Below are 20,973 nucleotides of genomic sequence, written 5' to 3'. Positions count from 1 at the left end.
GGTTAACCTCTTTTGGATCGTGCTTGTGGACACTGAATTCTCTTTTGATTGCATGACCCTTAATTCACCTAAAGTGGCAAATGCAAGAGCTTGTCTCTTCAAGGAAGAGCTCAAGGCTTTGCTTGCATTTGGAGAACACGATTTGCTATCAAGAGATTCTTCAGCTGCAACGAGCATAATGGGGATGGTCATATACAGGTCTCAGTCTTACTTTTCAGAGCCCCACCCTCTATTTCAGGGCTGTTTCTCCCTCCTAGTTGAAATGGATGGAAAGCAGAACAAACCTGAACAGTTAGTAAGAATATGGTTTTGGTCAATTGAAACATTCTTAATAGTTTTTTTTTTAAGTGGCAATTTTCTCATGCATTAGAAGTCACGTGGAAGGGGGGGGAGGAAGGGAGAGTCAGTCAGTCAGACAAGCTCCTGCATTCACAATTTAGGGTGAATTAAGAGTCATGCAATCAAAAGAGATTGATTGTGTGTGCACAGACGTGCACACACACACACACACACATACACACAGGGAGAGAGGGAGGGACAGAGACAGAGACAGAGAGACACAGAGACACAGAGAGAGACAAAGACAGAGAAGAAGACAGACCGATCGACGAGAAGCCATCAAATACGTCTTAGATTATTGCATGCTTCCTCCTAAAATAGAAAAGATACAGAGTACTAGTAGTAGGAGGTAGTAGGAATCCTGAACTAGCACCAATCAATGGGAACAGGATTCATTGCTGGCTTGTTTTCTCTTCTCAAACCTGTGGAAGAAACTCACCCAGGCCTGTGATTGTGATAGTGTTGCTGTTATCACCCTACAAAGTAAACAATTGTTTAAGGAAATGGGTGATGATAGCTGTACGCTGTGCTCTCTCTGACTCAACCATGCAGGACTAATTTCCTGGCTGTGTCTGAATGCTTATAAAGCTGCTCTCTAACTGCTGCTGACAATGAACTAGTGACTGGAAATAGGAATCTTAAACACAGTCACATCTCCTGACTGTTGAAATCCTTTTCAGAAAGCGTGTTGATCTAATGGGCTATAGTATGGTCTTTTCTCTCTCTCTCTCTCTTTCTGCTTTTACACACACATTCAGAGAAAGAGAGAGAGAGAGAGACAGAGAGACAGAGAGGATGAGATAGTAGGAAAAACAAAGTTTTAATGCTTGTTCTTCATACAGCAGTTACTAGGAAACCGAAGGCTCTTTAAATAGATCTTCATTACCAGCCTTGCATTATTGACTCTCCCCCCCCCCCTGTTTTTCCAACACCTTCCTCCCCCCCATCCCCAAAGTTGCTGTACAGTCTAGATATTAAAGGTGTATAATTTTGCAAGCTATCACCAACGGAACAAATTTCTTCATAAAAAGGGATATCTCAGCATACCACTGCCCTCTACGACCATTTTTGCATCTGTGGCTTCCTAAACTTTGAAGCCGGAAGATGCAAACGATCTGTTTGGCTCAAGCAAGAAGCAAGCCTTCCTCACTTGTCTCTTTAATTAGCAGCCTGCTGAGATAAGAACCTTGTGAAGTGTGCAAAACTTTAAGCAAGCCCATTCGCACCCCCCACTTTTCGCTCTCTCGCCCCTGAACAGAGTGAAATCGGTTCTCTTCATCCGTAAAATACAGAAAGGAAGGAAGCGTGGGAAGAGCAAGCAAATATATGTACACAGTCCTGGTTGCCTTTAATACTATTCATAGATTAAGTGCAACGTTTATAAATGCTGACAAGAAGGAATAGAAGTGAAAGCTCTAAATTCACTGAGATCAAAGTTTATCATCGAGATAAAATGAAATGCTCCAGAGAACTCAGATCAGCTGTATCCACAAACAAGCATGCTATGCTAAGCTTCATACAGAGATGCAAATGAAGACTTGGGCACTGTCCGAGCAGTGAAGCAGATAGTTTTTAGAAAATGGTGATGTTTGAAAAAAAGAAAAAGGGCTGGCAGAAAAATAGACAAGTTAAATCAGCCATATGAAAAACGAGAAACCCCTACTGATCGTCCTCTGAACAATTCTAAATAACTATTCAAGGAGTCCGTTCCTATCTATATGGGAAAAATAATGGAAATATGGAAAAGGTCTTTTTTTTTTTGCTCTGGACAAGGCCACATTGGAATAGGCAATATTATCAATTAGTTTTTAATACTGGACTGTGTGGTTGTGAGTTGTGATAGATCAGGGGTGTCAAACTTGCAGCCTGAGGGCTGGATGTGTCACGCACTGGCCACGCCCAGCCCCATTTCAGTGAAGGGGGAAAAGTTGTGATACGTCACATGACAATAATGTGACATCATGAATTTGACACCCCTGTGATAGAGGAATTTAATCCCCCAGTTTTACTTTTCTCTTTATATATTAAGTATTTATAGATGGTAAAAGAAAACAGTAAACAGAAATACCAGCTTGACATTAATGATATCCACTGTGCTCCAAATTAAATGCACATTTTTGTGCTGTTAAATATGATTTTTTTTAAAAAATTGAGACTTTTATTTTTGCTTTTAAGTGACAAATAAGCACTATACTGCCTAATGCAACTATAACTTGAGGCACTGAAAAGGATCCATAATTCCTTCTAAATATGCCACACCACTGAGTACACACTTGGGGAAATGGCATTTGAGTAAAAAATATTACAGACCAGGGAGCATTAAAATAGAACATGACATAAATGCCACAATATTTGCACATGAACTCCATTTTCCAGACCAAGGAAGAAGAAACTGTGTATCTCTAGATGCTGCTGGATTTATAAATTTCCAGCATCTATTACCATTGACCATGCTTGTTGGCAATTTTGAAATTTTTTGGCTGTGATTTCTTCATCCCTGTACATGAGAATCCTTTATGCTGGGGTATTTTTATTCACTTAAATGGAAGTATATAGGTTTGCATCCCTGGGATTTCCCAAAAATAAAGCAATGTCTCCCTTAAATGGACCAGATTACGGGCAACAAAATAGTTCTTCCCCAGCACACCAAGGTATGTCTTGACTTGCTTTAAGGTGCAAAGAAAACAATAGGAGGCTATTACCAAGATACACACTATTTGGCAAATACCAATCATGAGGAACTGAAGTGTGAAAATATTAGTTATGTCAGTAAAAAGTTATAGGCTGACGTGTTTGGATTTGCTTGTTAGTGGAAAAGGGCCAATATAGCAAGTCAATTGTGTTTTGAAAATTGGATATGAAAAGAACATTTTAGTGTTAAAAGTAAATTCCTGATTAAAGTGAAATTTCCATTCTAGGGATGTTGTCAGTCACCACTGAATGACTTAGCACTGCAGAAAACAGATGAACAAATAAAGAAAAAGCAATTCCGTGAAATCTCTTTTGTATTAAATCACTACTCCTGTTTCACAGCATTCCGAATCCTTTTGCATTGTTATTGAGTTGCTGTTTGTCTTTTAAAGTGACAGAAATAATTGAGAAATGTAATGGAGCCATTACATCATATTTTTGCAAATGACATCTATCAGCTACTGTCTGGCACAAACTGATTGGGCTGGAAGGAGTTCTAGATACATAATTGGAATAAACCTATTTCAACTAAAGTATCAAACTAGTCATATTAAATAATATGATCGCTCTGACCAGTGATTAGATAAAGTTGCAGTTTGCTGGCCACAGATATGAATGATGATTTGGGAAAGTGACTTGCATTACCGTAGGAATTTGGGAGCACCTCTCAATACTATATTGCTGCAAATACTTGGGAAAGTTTGTTATGAACAGATAATTATTAAATGTACAGTGGGTCATTCAAATACATTGGAGTAGTTTATGAAAATATTTTTTAAAGTAACCATTGAAAAATAACCCGTTCGCATATACAGAGTGCTGTCATAGCAAATCTCTTTTCTGATGGGAATACTAGTAAAATATTCTTATTTTTTTCTAGAATTCTGATTGCCCATTTTTCTTAGATTTTTAATTTGTTGAATGTAACAGGAGAAAACTACTGTTATGTCTTTGTTTCACCCCAAATCATTATTTATCATTTGAATGTCAGTAATACACATTGTATAATGTGAATTTCAGTAAGCAAGGACTACGTCTTTAAGGCAAAACAGAATTATTTTTGGATGGTTTTTAAAGATACATTCAGTGGTGGGATTCAATTTTTTTGCCACCAGTTCTGTGGGCGTGGCTTGGTGGGCATGGCGTGGCTTGGTGGGCGTGGCAGGGGAGGGATACTGAAAAATCCCCATTTCCTCCTGATCAGCTGAGACTCGGGAAGCAGAAAATAGATGGGGGTGGGGCCAGTCAGAGGTGGTATTTACTGGTTCTCTGAACTACTCAAAATTTCCGCTACAGGTTCTCCAGAACTGGTCAGAACCTGCTGAATACCACCTCTGGATACATTGTAGATTAACCAGACAAGAGAACCTTTTTATCCAACTTCATAACTACGACAATATCATTCACACAGATTTGAGGAGATTTTTGAAAGTAAAAGATGGAAGTGTCAATTCCTTTGCATTTTCTAAAATGTATTCACACATACTATATATTGACGTATTTATATAGTCAGTGAATCAAATGGGGCATTTGGAAGTCAGAGGAAGTGAATATTGTAAAGTATTGTATTTTACCTATGAAAACATATGATCACTCTTGCTTGACTTCTTTTGCCAGCAACAGTGGTTAACAAGACAGAACAGTTTATTTCACCGTTTCTTATGTAATCTATGGTTTGTCAAGAGACATAGTCTGTTTTTGACTTAATATTAAGAACGTTTGCTAGAATCCAAAATAAAGAACCCAAGTAGAATGATATTGCTTATATACCGCACTCAAGGTGTAGTCCTCAATGGAACTGCATCTACATGGAGGGAAGTATGCAGTGGAGTACCCCAAGGCTCTGTTTTGGGCCCAGTACTCTTCAACATCTTCATCAATGATTTGGATGAGGGAATAAATGGGGAACTCATCAAATTTGTAGATGACACCAAGCTGGCAGGAACACTCCAGAAGATAGGCTAAAGATACAGAAGGATCTTGACAAACTTGAACATTGGGCACTATCTAATAAAATGAAATTCAATGGTGAAAAGAGTAAGGTTCTACATTTAGGCAACAAAAACAAAATACACAGGTACAATATAGGTGGTACCTTGTTCAACAGTAGTAAGTGTGAGAGAGATCTTGGAGTCCTAGTGGGCAACCATTTAAATATGAGCCAGCAGTGTGCAGCAGCTGCCAAAAAAGCCAACACAGTTCTAGGCTGCATAAACAGAGGGATAGAATCAAGATCACGTGAAGTGTTAATACCACTTTATAATGCCTTGGTAAGGCCACACTTGGAATACTGCATTCAGTTTTGGTCACCACGATGTAGAAAAGATGTGGAGACTCTAGAAAGAGTGCAGAGAAGAGCAATAAAGATGATTGGGGACTAAAACATATGAAGAACAGTTTGCAGGAACTGGGTATGTCTAGTTTAATAGAAAGAAGACTAGGGGAGACATGATAGCAATGTTCCAATATCTCAGGGGTTGCCACAAAGAAGAGGGAGTCAAACTATTTTCCAAGGCACCTGAGGGTAGAACAAGAAGCAATGGGTGGAAACTAATCAAGGAGACAAGCAACTTAGAACAGAGGTGAAACTTCCTGACAGTTAGAACAATTAATCAGTGGAACAGCTTGCCTCCAGAAGTTGTGAATGCTCCAACACTGGAAGCCTTTAAGAAGATGTTGGATAGCCATTTGTCTGAAACGGTATAGGGTTTCCTGCCTAGGCAGGGGGTTGAACTAGAAGACCTCCAAGGTCTCTTCCAACTCTGCTATTGTATTGTATTTTATACACAAGTCAGCTTCAATTTTTTTAAAAACAATGTTTTATTAGAGTATCCAAATATAATTATGGGCATCTATCTAATAGCATAACCATAGAAATGTTTAATCACTTACAACTGTTTTCTATTTTTATTCTTTGAATACCAGCCTTCTTTAGAATTCATTTCAAATGTTCTCAAAATCTATGGTGCTCTGAACCCCTAAAACGAATTGCCTTGACTTCCCATCAACAAAACTATGTTACTGTCCTTGGATAGGGTTCCCATTGTCAGACAGGTTTTCCAGTCTACCAGCAGATTCTGGGCAGTGGGTGAGGAAGAGTTCTGAATCGTGTACTTTCCTATTTTTGCTGAGACATGCCCCCGTTGTTGCTTCCCTTGGCCTCTGTTCCAAAGTGACTGTTATTTTGTACTCAGCCACGGAGATTTAGGAGGCCCTGAATTATCCTGTGGTCCCCCTTTTTAGGTAGGTAGGACTAATATAAGAGACCCGGGAACTTACAGCCAACAAATGACAGGCAAACTAAAAGAGGCCAGATTAAGCAATATAGGAGCCCTGCCACGTGTGGTTGGCTGGCATGCCTCAAACAGAAGTCTCCAGAGCCACGTGTAGCAAATCTTGAAAAAATGAGTTCTGACAGGGATCCAGCTTTTGGTGCACAAGCCTGGTTTGTAATCACACAGCTGAACTGTTGCCAGAATGTTCTTCTGCTCTGCCCATACAGCCAGCCTTCTCCAGGCAGAGCAAGTATAACCTACCTCAAATTTGCTCGTAACTGCCTCTCCATATTTTCAAAGCCACGGGCATGATGGCATATTGAAGTCAAATTTGTTTTTAACTCAACAAATAAGACAAGCCAGACAAGCTACCAAGCACTTTCTGAAATATTGCTGTACATATGTGTAATCTCATAGAATTCGATGACTACACATCCAGTGTCACCCATTATGATTCATGTTGCAATTTCCGCCTCTTGCAACGCTTCTGCAAAATCCGCAGCAAAAATGAAAATGACCAAAGAAGGGGAGTTGTGAGTATTTCAAGATGCATAAAGCAACAGCCATAAGATGCATGAATGCTCAATGAACATTAGGAAATCTATCAGTAAATAGCAATCAGAAGTGACATATTTAAACAGAATTGGAATTCATTTCAAGCATAAAATGTTTTTTTTAAAAAAAACTTTATGCAAGATTAAATAGGAGTGCTTAAAAAGAGACGTCTTGATAAAAGCACTAGACAGCAGTCTAAAGTCTTCTAAAAATAGGATGATTATTTTGAACAACCTACATGATTTTAGTATTTGTTTTTTTAATTTAGAAAAAAAATAAAACTGAATCTGGAGATATTCTTCCTTGCTATTATCACACCTCCTTCAAAAAGGTGTCTAAAAACATCCATCTATGACAACTGAAGGCAGGTTATGCAGTGGCAACGCACTATTACTAAATATAATGTGCAAATACTTATATCTGGTCAGCAGCTTTGGGTGCTGCAAATGGCAGAAGCAATGTGTTATACAAGGATGTTAGTTGTGTCATTTCCATGAAGAATTCTTCCTAGTATCCCTTGGTCTATGCTCCGCTTCTGTGATTAGCCATCTGTCTGTTATCTCTGCTTCATAGGGAGTTGCTATCTCATCAAGCATGATAATTACAGCTAGCTCCTCCATTCGATCAACCCATCGCTTGCTAGTAATTTTTTTGTGTACTAATTCAAAGATCATTTTTATTACATCAGGCTTTCAACCATAGCTAAGTTTTATTGGCGTCGATCTTGGTGGAGGGTTGATTGATTGATTTACTCTTGGTTTATTGCAGTTTGTTTTTTATAATTTTGATTTATTTTATTGTTGCATTAATAATTTCAGCTTTTTGTAACACCTTCATTCAATCTTTTAAGTTGGACACCACAGAAAGTGGAAGATAAACAAATTACAAAGAAAATCCTGACAGATATTTTACTTGTACAGCTCCCCAAAGTCTCTCCATGAAAGAGATGGGCATTTTCCAAATTTATTATACAAATAAATAAATTGTCAATTCCTGCAAGATTTCATTAACAGTGTGAAATCTCATTGGAGTTCCTTGAACTCTTACGAAGGATAAAGTTCTTTCAAAAGCTGGGCACAAAAAAGACAACACAGAAGCACTGCAATTTTTAAAAAATAATAATAATTAACTTGAGTATTTTATTTTACTAGCTATCTGTCAGGTATGAACTTGGTCAGAATCTCCAACCTAAAAAAATGGATTTCTGAATATTGATACATTCAAAGATGACAGACAGACAGAGATACAGACAGACAATGTATCATCAAGTTGGTGTTGATGCTTAGTAACCACATGGATAGATTTTGTCCATGAGAACCTGTTCCTAGGCTGATTGTTCAGGTTTATTGACCAAACTATATTTATTATCAATAGCAAAGGAATCTGGCTGCAAACAAGTTCACATTTCATTTCTGACAACTATTGTAAGCATTGCTGTGCCTGATCTGATAATTTGAGGTGTCTTCTTTCAGCTGTCTCCCTCCACATCTCTCTCTTACACAGTCTAAACATATCGTATCATTTTCTGCAGACTTATGAGCCTTTTTTTTCCAGGCATTCTTAACATTATTCCCTAGTTTGAATTTCGTATCTGCCAACGCTGAAGCACACTCTCAAAATTTGTCAAGAAAAAGTCAGCCTCATCTCATCCTTGCATAGTAATTGGCAAACTTGTGTGTTTCTGATGAAAGAAATGTCCTTCTGGGTTCGGCTCCAAGTGGGGAAAAAGACACTGGAGACATGGAGGCTGCTTGGAAGGATGGTTTTAATGGTGGACAGGACCACATGGCTTGAGCCCTGAACAGGAAAGGTGATCACATGCTTCAATGTTGGTGGAGAAGAAGAGAAGGGGAGATGGAGGGGCTTGCTAGGCTTTTTATAACCTGTTCAGTCCCACCTCTCTGTTTCCTGTTCCTGTGTAAGAAATGTATTCTGATTGGTTGTCAGAGTCACATGGGCCCATGCAAGGGCAACCCTCTAGGCTGAGTTTTGAATCCAGGTTTGATTGAGTTCAGATGCCATGTGGTCAGTTGAGTAAAGGCTTATATTATCATGCCTTCATTGTCACTGCCAGAACTCTACACCCATCCCCCTGGAGCTGAAGGGGAGAACTCTTTATTATGTAAAGTGGACTAGCTTGGCCTTCTTAATGGCCCATTGATAAAGTGAGGATGGCAGGAAGCTGCAGGAATTTACTTAGTTTTTAAAATGCGTTTCTCCCTTTTTTTCACATCCAGGAAAATATAATATTCTGCCTTATCAATATTTCCTAGGATATTTCATTTTTCTGGGAGAGGGCTAGGTGATAACTTCCTACATTTCTATGGAAGATGTTGAGATACACTCAACAATACACTCAAATTTCATGTTTGTATCTGGCCATGAGCCATTGTGGTGCAGTGATTAGAGTGCAGTACTGCAGGCTACTTCTGCTGACTGCTGGCTGCCGGCAATTTGGCTCAAGGTTGACTCAGCCTTTGATCCTTCTGAGGTGGGTAAAATGAGGATCCAGATTGTTGGGGGCAATATGTTGACTGTGTAAAACTGCTTAGAGAGGGCTGTACAAGCACTATGAAGCGGTATATAAGTCTAAGTGCTAAATGCTATCGCTATGTCAGCTTGTGGGCAAACTGTATTCTCTTCTCCAGCTGTGGACTCTCAGTCTCTCACTCAGTGTGGTTTCTCATTCTCGTCATTCTATCTTTTGTTCGATTGAGTTTTCTTGCTCTTGTCCTGCTTGGAACGTTTCCCTCTTCGATTCCAAAGTACTTAATTCATTTTGGAGGTCAAAATGTTCTTTATCCTGTGGAACTGACCCTGTGTCCCCGTCCAGTTACTGACTGGCATCCTGACTGGCTGATTCTATCTGTTCCCTTTCTCCCATTCCTATTTAATCTCCAAGTCATCCTCTACAGCTTTTGTGTGTCTGAGTCATTTTTTTCTTCCTTCTCTCAGTTGTTTATACAGGTGGTCCTTGACTTACAACAGTTCATTTAGTCACTGTTTGAAGGTACAATAGCACTGAAAAAAGCGACTTAGGACCATTTTTCACACATATGGGCATTGTGGCCTCCCCATGGTTGCATGATTTACATTCATATGCTTGACAACTGACACACATTTATGATAGTTGCAATGTCCCGGGGTCATATTATCTCCCTTAGCAATCTTCTGACGAGCAAAGTCAATGGGGAAACCAGATTCACTTAAGAACTGTGTTACTAATTAAACATTCTGCAATGATTCATTTCATAAATGTGGCAAGTAAAGTTGTAAAATGAAGCAAAACTCACTGAACACATTTCTCACTCAGTAACAAAAATGTTGGGATCAATTGTGGCCATAAGTTGAGGCTCTTCCCTGACTAAACTATCATTCCTGAGGGCTAATTGTCAGAATTAAGACAATAAACAATAGCCTTACCTAATTGGCCTTGCTTCTTTGATTTTTTTCTCCCTTTAAAGATCAAAAAGCAAAAGGGAAAAAGTATAAACGTTTCTGGCATTGGAAGATTACACCTTGCCTTCCCCATGTTAGGATCATAGCTGGCACAATGTGCCTACCTCACCCAACCAGAACATCCTGGATTGATGTCCAAATTATTTCAATCTGCATGGTTTTGTGCCTTCCCTTTTCCTCCCCTCAACCAGTGATTTAGCAGCAAGGACAACAGAAGGAAACTGCCTCCCTCTTTCTTTCAATTTAAAAACACAAGGGCAGATAGTCAATCTGCAGAGCTCTTAATATCAAAATGTTTGTTTTAACTTGTATTTACTTTTTTTTAGAAACACAAAGGAATAAAGGAAACACAGATGCACATTAGACTTTGAGAAAAAAATATTAGGATTCAAAGAACAAATATATATATATATATATATATATATATATATATATATATATATATATATATATATATATATATATATATATATATATATATATATATATATATATATATATATATATATATATATATATATGTTGTATTTGTGCTGATAAATAAATAAAGGGAGACTAGGATAGATGTATTTCAAGCTATTTAGCTCTCATCAGCTAGCCATACCCTTACTGGGATTTGAACCTGGGCTATATTACATATTTGGCAGAAGTGTTAGCCACTAAGCCCAAATCCCAGTAAGGGTATGGCTAGCTGATGAGAGCTAAATAGCTTGAAATACATCTATCCTAGTCTCCCTTTATTTATTTATCAGCACAAATACAACACAAACATAGCAAAGGCAACATTAAAAAATAAAAATATGGTTTTCTGCCTTGATGGTCTTCTGTAATGAGCCAAAGGACAGAAAGGGGGAGTAGTGAGCTCCCTCCCATATTTGGGCATACCAGGGGTGGTAACACAAATACATACATACATACATATACATACATACATAGACATACATACATACATACATACATATATATATAGCGAGTTGGTCCTTCAAAAATGGTAATTGAGCTCAAGGAAAACAGCTTTGTAAGGAATGGGACAAAGCCTTTGAGCACATTTAAAATAAAATGAAGCAAGCAAGCTAATGCACTATATCCAATTGCTTACTACATCGAGAAGTCTTGGTACATTGGGTTTTCTTTCTGAAATCTGGAAGTGGACTCAAGTGGACTCAAGCCAGCTGTTCCTTTTCTAGGTAGAGTCTATGAACAAAAGCCCAAGGTAACTCTTCCTTGGCCATTTAATACAAAGGAGGAGATTTTTGTTAGCTTATGAATGATGCCACCTGAGTTTCCATTTGAGGATAGAAAAGATTTGGCTATAAGACAATTTTGTGTTGTATTCTGATTTTATGGAGAACTCTAAAAGCTCATCTTATCAGGGGTTATTCGGAAATTACAAGTTAATTGAAAGTATTAATAGAAAATGAGATGATGGTGAATACAATAAAAACATCTTACTTGCGTGAATTGCAGATAGCTTGCATATTTTGGTAAACATTTATAAAGAACTAAAACACAAATCTAAAGGATAAACAGGGATCGAAATGAGAGTAGAAAGAATGAAGGGACAAAGTTGGCAACCGAACACAAGCAGGTTATGTGAACAGTCTTCCTCACAAATCCATGTCGGCATTGATCACAAAAGCCTGTGCATCTTAACTGCCTCAGGCTTCTAAGCAACCAATCCACAAGGGCACAGAAAATAAAACTTTTACAGGTTCCTAAATCTAAACCAAAACATCCAAAATGAAAAAGAATCACTGGGCATATGTAAAAAAATGGAAGTCCGCACTGTTTCAAGAAAGCAAAAGGCAAAAAATAAAACAAGGATCTGAATTATTATGAATAAAAAGAGGCATAAAAGAATCTAATAACAATGGAAGGGTATTAGGCTGAGAATCAGACCCCAGTTATAAAGCAAGGTTCTAGTTTGACCTGCCACAGGGTCACTTAGATATTTTAATAAGTTTCGATAAACAGAGAGATCAGAGTCAAGGCAAACATACAATGTTAGCAGCGGTGAAATCCTCTGAAGTCTGCTACCAGTTTGGACTCTGCTATAGAGAGCGCATTTTGCGCGCATGAATGTCTGAGGCGTGCCCGCGCAGTGCTAAAAAAAGAACACTTTGAAGCATTTGGAGTCTGCAAAGGTAAGTAGAACAGCTGGGGATGGGGGAATCTGCTGTGCCACACAATTTAGATTAGCTATAAAGCAGGAAATCCAACAATTCTAGCTAATATAAATCGTGTGCCATAGCAGATCGTCAAAAACACCAGTTTGGCTGAACTGGTAGCATTTTTTACTACTGGTTCAGGTGAACCAGTCTGAACCAGTAACATTTCACCCCTGAATGGTAGTCCTGCTCAGCAAAAAGTATACTCTAAAGCAGACGACCCAAAACCAGGCCTCTAATATTGTATTTTCGATGGAAAATTTAGATTGTGAAAAATGCAAAGCACATTGTGTACTGAAGCCAGTTTGCTTATGACTTTGAGCTTTTAAATAATCATTTTAAATAATTCTAAACTAGATCTAAACTATATAGCAGTCTTTGTGAGAGCCCTCCAATCAAGAAACTATTACTGAGTAGATGAAACTCAGTAGTACAAGAAATGCTACTGGTAGAACAGAGGCAGAGTGTTGAAAAAAAGGAGGATAAATTATTGTGAAGCATAGCTGAATGCCCTTTGGAATCCTTCAAAGCCTTCATTCAAGTAAAATTTGATACCATTTAATTTGTTGCTTTTATTTATGTAAGCTGCCCTGAGCTGCATGCAGATTGGATGGATTTAATAAATAAGTAATTTTTATCTTCTACACCCCAATGTTTTTGCTTGATAGATCTCTAGAAACCAAAGAACTAATCTACCCAGTAGAATTGGGACACCATTAAACTCACCCCAGTGATTTTACTATCCTCATATACCATAAATGAGAGTGGGGAAAAGCCTTCATAAGGGTTTCAGTGATCAGAACCAAGCGGACAATATGGCCTTAATTTTCTCCGGATTAGCTTTGCAAAGACCAGGAAAGTTCCACATTCCCACTTGGCTTCTAATCATAATCCAATCACCTCATAATAAAAAAATAACATGGCAGTGTTGACTTATTTAATCAATAAGATAGAATTTCGTCCATCTATCCCTAAGATGAAAATATCAGTGAAGATCAGAAATGCCGAAATGAAGGTTTAGACAGTTTCCAGATGGATTTTAGATTACAGTCGTTGGTTGGCTCCTTAGATTGAATTCCCTTTCTCAGGTTTATGGAGGGAGAGAACACTGGGCAACCATTTTATAGCAATAATATTATAGTGCTAGTGAGTTTTAAAAAATTCATTACTCTTTTATGCCTTGTTGGGAAAAAAAAGTCCCTTCTGCTTCACTTTAATGTATTATGAAGAACTTCACATGTCTTATCTTGTTTTCACAAATATACTTTTGGAATATTAGACAACGAAGTAGCTAAAAAAAAGCCACTCTTTGTATAGTTTCAATTGAAACCAAGAAGGGGAGGGCCAACAGCCCTCCTGCTGTCTCTGAGAGTATATGCAGAAATTATGCCAACCGCTGCAATGACTCTGCACTGATGGGACAGATACATATTAAAAAGCTGAGAATTTTTCTTCTTCTAATACATCAGGAACCAAATTTCCTTTTGCCTCTAGAATCCCTTTGCACTTTATAAAAGAATACACCCCTCTTCCTCACCTGATGTTTTTTTTTTCTTCTTCAGATGCTTTCAATGAGAATTTCCAGTATTCAAGGATTATAACCCAACATTTCTAATGGGCACTTCTGGCTGGCTGGAGAATTTGGAAATGTAAGTCATTATTATAAGGTCCCCCAGGTTTATAGCTGGGTCTTAACTCAAGACAGTAAATTGGATTAATTGATTTGATTTGATTATGTGCCATCAAGTCAGTGTTGACTCTTAACAACCACATAGATAACCACATAGATAGACCTACCCCAGGACAATCTTACATTGACCTGGTTTTCAGGCCTTCCAATGGCACATTCATTGTTTTGAGTCCATCCACCATGCTGTTGGTTGTTGCCTTTCCCTCCCTCCCTTGTCTTCCATCTACCGGTATACACTTCTCCAGCATCAACGCTCAAAGGTATCAATACTGCTTTTTCAAAGTCTAACTTTCACTTTTGTACAGTGTCAGTGTTGGAATGAACAAGCACTTATTTACTTGATGACAGTGACGTGCAGTGAGGTTTATGACTGGTGAGGCACTGACACAGTGCTGGGTTTCAAATATTTTTAGACTTGTGGACTTCAACTCCCAGAATTCCACAGCCAGGCATGCTCAGTTCCAATTTAAAGCGACAGCATTTGTTTTTCTCCTTTGCTCCTTCTTTCTTTTTCTTTTTCTTCTCCTTCCCCTCCTTCCTCCCTCTCTCCCTTCCTCCCCCTCTCTCAAACACACACACACACACACACACACACACAGAAGTTGGATTGGACTATCTCTCCTACCCCTTCCCTCTCTCACTCACTCTCAAATAAACCCCCCCACACACAAAAGTTGGATTGGATATCTTTTCCAGTGGCTTGAAAGCAGCTCCTCTGCCATCCCCCCCCCCATTCCCCTGCTGCCTTTCCCAAACACCTCCACCATTGCAAATGCAGCCTGCTGTCTGGGTGGGAAATGCCTGGAACACAATAAAGCCCACCCACCACCTCCTGCTGGCAGGCTGGGGTGAGAGGAGAGGCAGAGAAGCTGGAGGGGAGCCGAGCCGAGCCTTCCAAAAGAAAGAGGCTAGGGGGGAAGTGTGTGTACTACAGCATGGCTCTTTGCCTGGCTTCCTGCCTCCTCCTGTGGTCTCCTCAGTGCTCGCTTGTGCTCTCCCTCCCCAAGTGTAGTTTGATTGCAGGTGGAGCCACGTTGCCTTTTCAAACTTGTAATCAGTGAAGCTGGGCTAGATTTTTATATAGTTTTATCCAGCTGTGTGTGTGTGAGAGAGAAATGAATGGGGGCCTGGGGAGGAAGTCACTACACTTGGGGAGGGAGAGCACCAGTGAGGTTAAGCAGAGTCATCCACGGTGAGGCAGCAACTAGCTCAGCTTTTTCCTTTTACTTTTTTTTTTCATGATGAGAGTGGTGAGGCTTTGCCTCACCTGCCTCACCTGACTGCACGTCACTGCTTGATGATAAGGTGACCAACCGTCCTCCTTTAGGGAGGACAGTCCTTCTTTTGTAAGTTCTGTCCTCCCTCGAAAAGTGTCCTCCTACATGTCCTCCTTTTCGATATTTGAAGGCTAATCTGTTGCGCGTTATGTGACGTATTTTATTAAACAGTTTTTAATGGTGTTTTTTTTACTTCATCGCAAGTATATTGAACAGATATTGAATCTTGTGTTGAATTTTTATCTAAAGAAATGCTAGACATTAAAATAGACGACAATCGTCTCTTTGAAGAAATTAGAAGACTGAATGTATATTTAAATTCTGAAAAATTAATACAATGGGAAAATCAACATGTTGAAATTGATAAAAGATGGGTGGATATTTTCAGCCATTTCAAAAATGAACATATTCCATGTGAACATTTATTTATACTTGTTCAATTTACGTTGTGCTGCCCTGGAACTAATGCAGCAGTTGAAAGAGTTTTTTTCAATTGCCAATGATTTTTCGACAAGTGAGAAATCGAGATTGAATGTTGATACTCTAGCTGCAGCACTTGCCGTAAAATTCAATATGAAGGATATTTCTTGTTCAGATATTTCCAATATATTGTTAGAAGATGATACATTGACAAAAATATTAATTCAATGGAAAAGTACTCATTTAAATAATAATTAACAGGTATGTAAGCATAATTACAATATAAAATGTTGCAAATGTTTTTATTATGCATATATCATATTTTAGTGTATTATTGTTGCAATGAATAAAATATTTCTTTTATTTACGATATATTTTTTCCAATTTATTTGTCCTCCTTTTCATTGTAAAAAAGTTGGTCACCTTATTGATGAACTTCCATGATCTGACAATAATCATAGTGAATCTGTGTACCACCAATATTCCCTTCTCGGTTGACCATGCTGGCTGCTGGGAACTCTAATTCAGCAACATCTGGATGCCACAAGTTGCCTATCCTTGCTTTTCAATTTTCAATGAGTAGAGGTCCAGGCAGAAGAAGAACATCATGGCTTCAAAATCTAAGGGATTGGTTTGGACAAAACTCAACAGCACTTTTTTGTGCAGCTGTTGATAAAAATAGGATCACCAACATGATCGTCAGCATCTGATGATGGATATGGTGCAAGAAGACGACTGTATATTTAAAAACTATAAGTCACACTTAAATAGTACCTGCTTATAATGTAGGGTACTGCGAACTTGATGGCAGAATTGAATAAGAGCCATTCCTAACAAAATAGATACCTTTGTCTTTCATGCCAGCCTTCAAAAGCCGAATTAAATGATCAAACCTGGATTATGGATTATGACTTTTGGCATCCTAAAGTTTCTACAACAAATACTCATTTGAATGACCAGTCAACATTCAAGTGAAATAAAATTATATTTACAATATCAGCCACTGAAGAGAAGAAATGTTTAATGCCACATTGCTTGCATTAAATTGTCAGTTTTAATAACTCTTTTTAATATTTCCTTTTATCCTGAAGCTTGCACTTTATAATCCTCTTATGAGAGACAGGAGAGTACTCAGCATCTAAATACTGCAGAAGGTAAGTTTCTTTGCTTTAGGTGAGCAGAATAGACTTTTTTCATCTTTTAAAAAAGAACTTCAATTCTTGATTAAGCCACTTTGTTCTTTTTTTAAAAAAAAAGGTGTCATGTTTTTTTCCCCCCTGATCACCATAAAAAAGGTTGATATAGATATTGCTAGATACAGATAGCACTATTTCATGTCTGAATTTTAATTTTAATAGCCATATTTGCACTGCTCCTTTGGCAATTATATGCCCACAAAAGCGGATGTCTATCAAAATGTTAACAAGAATGGGGTTTAATCCATCAGATTTATTGAAACCAAATACTTTTGCAAGTTCTATCATAAATCTGGGTCGAGTACTGAGAACACGGCCTTATTTCCCATAAACCACTCATTTTATTACAAGCAAAAGTGGCAGACTGAAGAAGAATACCATCTCATCCGATTTCCATGCATAAATAGAATGGCAAAATGTTCAAGGTCTGATTTTATATGCGTCTGCTAAATGTTCAGACTTATTTTATTAAAACCTGTAAATCAAATCAAAGATAGGAAAATCAGAACTGAGTATGGCATATGAGAAATTTAATGTCAATAAGGCAAGCACAATACAGGTGTTGGAATTTTAACACAATGGGTGGCTGTTAATGGAATCTGATCTCTAGATGGGAGGTGGACAATCTCCAGTTCCCCTCACGTTTATGAACTACAACTCTACAGCTCAAACCAGTGTGGCGGGTGGTAACGGATGTTGGGGACTGAACTCCAGCATTCATGTGCGAATTAATTCTAGTACTAATACAGGTAGTCCTTGACTTACAAACATTTATTTAGGGATCGTACGAAGCTACAACAGCATTGAAAAAAACGACTTACGACCATTTTTCACACTTGGAACCACTGCAGCATCTCTGTGATCGTGTGATCAACATTTAGACCCTTGGCAACTGACATGTATTTATGATGGTTGCTGTGTCCTGGTCACGTGATCATCTTTTGTGAGCTTCTATCAAGCAAAGTCAATGGGAAAGCCAGATTCGTTTCACAACTGTGTTAATTTAATAACTGCAGTGATTCGCTTAACAACTGTGAAAAAAAGGTAGTGAACTGAGAGAAATTCACTTAACAACTGCTTTGTTTATCAGTGGAAATTTTGGGCTCAATTATGGTCATAAGTCAAACACTACCTGAATGTAGTGTATCATGTCATGTAATATGATTCGGAGTGGTGTATAATTCAGTTAACAGATTTAAAATAATAAGACAAATTTAGATGGCCACAAGTTCCTGACTGATGCTTGCTCTGCCCAGAGATATTTGCACTGGCATGTGTTTGGGAAGAAGTGACTTCTTAAAATGTTTGTGTTGACTGCGTTTGGATAAACTGAGCAAAATCCAAAATGTTTCCACGTCAAATAGAACATTATCTATCCCAGTGCTTAAAGGTGAAGGTAAAAGTTTCCCTCACACATATGTGCTAGTCGTTCCCGACTCTAGGGGTGGTGGTGCTCATCTCCGTTTCAAAGCCAAAGAGCCAGCACTGTCCGAAGACATCTCCATGGTCATATGGCTAGCATGACTAAATGCCGAAGGCACACAGAACTCTATTACCTTCCCAATAGGTGGTGCCTATTTTTCTACTTGCATTTTTACATGCTTTCGAACTGCTAAGTTGGCAGAAGCTGGGACAAGTAATGGGAGCTCACTCCATTACACGGCGCAAGGGATTCAAACTGCTGAATTGCTGACTTTTCGATCAACAAGCTCAGCATCTTAGCTACTAAGCCACCCAGTACTTAGATGCCTGCTAACAATCTCAAAGCCATCCCTACTACTGTCGCAGCTGAACATATTATCTCCCCACTTTTTCTCCGATTAGGAGTAGCAAGAGCAAGAAGAAGGTGCAACAGGGAAAAGAAAGGAAAGGATTCTCCCTCTTCTACTATTTTCTTCTTCCTTTCCAAAGCAAGCCCCAGCCTCTAACATCATCTCACCTTCAGTAATGTCTTCAGGCCCAAAGAAGGTGCCACTGGGATAGTAGAGAGAGCACCCTTTTGGCTTGTTTGCCTTGCAGGAATTGTGATTGCTGTCTATAGTCACAATCCTGTGGGTTCTTCCCCACTATGGCAGCCATTTTGTAAACCTGGCATTTCTCCCAAACAAACCCAGTTTGTAAATATGCTCACAAAATGCTCTTCGAATTCAAAATGTGCTTCTTGCCTCACAAAGTTTCTTAAACCTGCTGTAAGGCCTATCCTCATGGGAACTAAGGTTCAAAGAATCATCTTTTCCTTTTCCTTTTTTTTCCAGCACGCAGAAGAAATAAAAATGCATTCTACTATGCTTTGGGATTGTCTTCTCCTGCCTAAGTAAGCTTTGGAGCAGAGGTGAGGCTTGGGCAATGATTCACAACACCGAAAACATCCTGATTTTGCTTGCAAGCTTTTAAGAAAAGTCTTTCCTCACCTACCCAAATGCCACAGGGATACTCAGAACCTTCTTAGACGTCTCTGTAATAACTGATGAGCATCTAAATAGAAACACTATGCTGATGGAATCTCAACACAAACTTTCAATAAAATTAGGGTTTCCTCCTAATAAAATAACCCACTCATGCTGATTTTTCAGTTCATTTTAATTCCCAGGTCCAAGTTTCCAGTAGACTTTATACTTCATCATCTTACAAGTCAGCAAATGAAGAAAGGAAAGCTAATTAGATATTTTTAGGGGTCAATATATTAAGATTCAGCTTTCTGTTTAGTGCCGATAATATATATTCAGCTATTGTTAGCAAACCGTGGCAATGTTCTAACTCTAATGGCTCAATTGAGTACAAACTTAAATCATGGATTTGAATCTCTTTCAATTAAACCCTAGAGCTAATCATTAACATTTCCTAAAATTAACAAAAAGGAAAAAGTGCTGTGATGTATCAGATCACATTTGAAGACTCACACTTCAAACAATGTTATCTGCATTAGGGATAGTCTAAACTGAACGTCCACAGCAAATTAAACAATTGGGCAGAATTCCATGTAGGATGAAATATTCCAAAGATGGCAATTATTTCTTGTACAACTGCCCAGATTATAGCAGGGCAATGTGTTGTGAGGCATACTCTTCCTGCTGGTCCTGCTTATGTGGCTTATGCAACTTTTAAGTAAAAAACAAAACAAAACAGAAACATCTCCTTCCTAGGATGTCTCCTGCTATTCTATAATTTTTTAATCTCTCCTACTAGTGAGAGCATTTGGCTATGTCCAGCTATCATTTTTAGAAGGATGCAGAGAGAGATTTATCAATAAAGTTGATCATAGAGGCAGTCATTCTGCTTTGCAGGATACTAGTTTCTAGCTTAAATTTTTGAAATAAAAATAGATAGTATTAAGGTAAAGTAAGACAGAGAGCATGATAGATTGAATCATATTAGCTCCCTTTTCATGATACTGTAATTCCTTAAGTAGGGATAGACTTGGGACCCGTGGATGGAGTTGAACATTACTTATAGGCCCTTCCTGAAGCCTATGTGGCATTCACAGGTGTTTTTTCTTTGCATCCTAAAAGAGAAACGTCTTCTGCTATCTAGGATTGAACTTCAACCTTCTGAGTTAGAGTTGAGTGTCTTCACCACTAGGCCACCATGCTGTTTTAGATTGAACCATATTAATAATCTTTGGAATTGTTCATGTAGTATTGTTTGAAAACACTGACTAGACAATGAGTAGAAATATAACCAATTATGATATGTGGAACTAATATATGTGAGTAATGATTTTGCTTTATTCCTGAAATTAGTTGTGTTTCTAGAATCCATAAAGGTATGATTTGGACACCACATTCTAAGTATTTAGCCTACAGAAGAAAAGATAATTACATTATATATTGATATGACTAAAAGTTCTGAATTTCAAAAATCAGGATGACACCAGCAAAGCATTCAAGTTTTCTAAGTCTCTTT

The 20,973-nt window shown here is 38.3% G+C and overlaps 1 long non-coding RNA gene across 1 annotated transcript; it reads left to right on the top strand.

Moving 5' to 3' along the window:
• The first annotated feature begins 14,047 nt into the window (after positions 1–14,047).
• Positions 14,048–20,509, top strand: LOC309388546. The gene is made up of 3 exons (XR_014174799.1): positions 14,048–14,136; positions 16,966–17,028; positions 19,326–20,509. It is a non-coding gene; the product is annotated as an uncharacterized lncRNA (long non-coding RNA).
• Positions 20,510–20,973: the final 464 nt, after the last annotated feature.

The sequence above is a fragment of the Natrix helvetica genome (assembly GCF_964273705.1).
Source record: "Natrix helvetica genome assembly, chromosome: 2".
NCBI lineage: Eukaryota > Metazoa > Chordata > Lepidosauria > Squamata > Natricidae > Natrix > Natrix helvetica.
The sequence above is the reverse complement of the archived record's forward strand: the minus strand, read 5'-3'. Positions and strand labels throughout refer to the sequence as shown.